At 40.6% G+C, this 1,164-nt stretch overlaps 1 pseudogene; it reads left to right on the plus strand.

The window, feature by feature from the left end:
- The first annotated feature begins 279 nt into the window (after positions 1-279).
- Positions 280-752, plus strand: LOC116548577 (annotated as a pseudogene).
- The last annotated feature ends 412 nt before the right edge of the window (positions 753-1,164 follow it).

Raw genomic sequence — 1,164 nt, forward strand, 5'->3', positions numbered from 1 at the left:
CCTGCTGCTTTTCACCCTTCCCTGCCCCCCAAGCAGAATTTCTGTTCAGTAGATTAGTTTGCATTTCATAAAGTTGGATATGTATGTAATAATGCATGATTATATTTTCTCTAACTTCTCTCATTCAACATAATTTGAGATTCACCCACATTGCTACACATATCTATAATGGTTCACTTGCTTTTATTGCATGGGTGTACCACAATCTGTTTATCTGTCACCTATGGATGGATACTTGTTTTTTTCCAGTTTTAGGCTTTTATAAATAAAACTGCCAAGACTATCACGGAGATGAATCTGCCACAGCTAGAAATGCTTAAGAACCAGCTGGACCAGGAAGTGGAGTTCTTGTCCATGTCCACTGATCAGCCCAAGGTGGTACAGACCAAGTGTGCAGAAGCCAAAGACTAAACATGCTGAATAAGAGCAATGAGGGTAGACAATTACTCATCCCACTGACAAGTTCTATGTATGTCCCTGAGAAGCTGCATGATGTGGAACATGTGCTCATCGATGTGGGAACTGTGTACCACATAGAGAAGATAGCTGAGGATGCCAAGGACTTCTTCAAGAGGAAGACAGACTTCCTAACCATGCAGATGGAGAAAATTCAGCCAGCTCTCCAGGAGAAGCACATCAAGAAACAGGCTGTCATGGAAAGGATGAGCCAGAAGATTCAGCAGATCACAGCCCTGGGGGCAGCTCAGGCTACTGCTAAGGCCTGAGACTTTGTTGCAGAAATGATGCAGAGGGAGATCCTTTGGGCATGGCTTCCTGATGCCAGCGAAGAAAAGGGTCTTATGTTTAATGCCAATAAATGTGCCAAAATAAACTGTCAAAAAATTGATCTACAAGTCTTTCTATGCATGTATAATTTATTTTCACTCGGGTAACTCTCTCTTGGGTAAATGTTTAGGAGATGAATGGCTAGATCATATGACCAGTATAGGATTACCTTCTTAAGAAACTGACAAGCTGTTTTCCAAGATAGCTGTACCACTTCATAGAGCTATCCTCACCAGTAGTGTATGATGCTTCCCATTCCTTCATATCTTCTCCAACACATGGTATAATCAGTTTTTAAAATTTTAGCCATGATATTAAGTGTGTAGTGGTAACTCATTATGGTTTAAATTTACATTTCCCTGATAATTATGGTGAACA

The sequence above is a fragment of the Sapajus apella genome, unplaced genomic scaffold, assembly GCF_009761245.1.
Source record: "Sapajus apella isolate SASKATOON/1434 unplaced genomic scaffold, GSC_monkey_1.0 scaffold15889, whole genome shotgun sequence".
Lineage (NCBI taxonomy): Eukaryota > Metazoa > Chordata > Mammalia > Primates > Cebidae > Sapajus > Sapajus apella.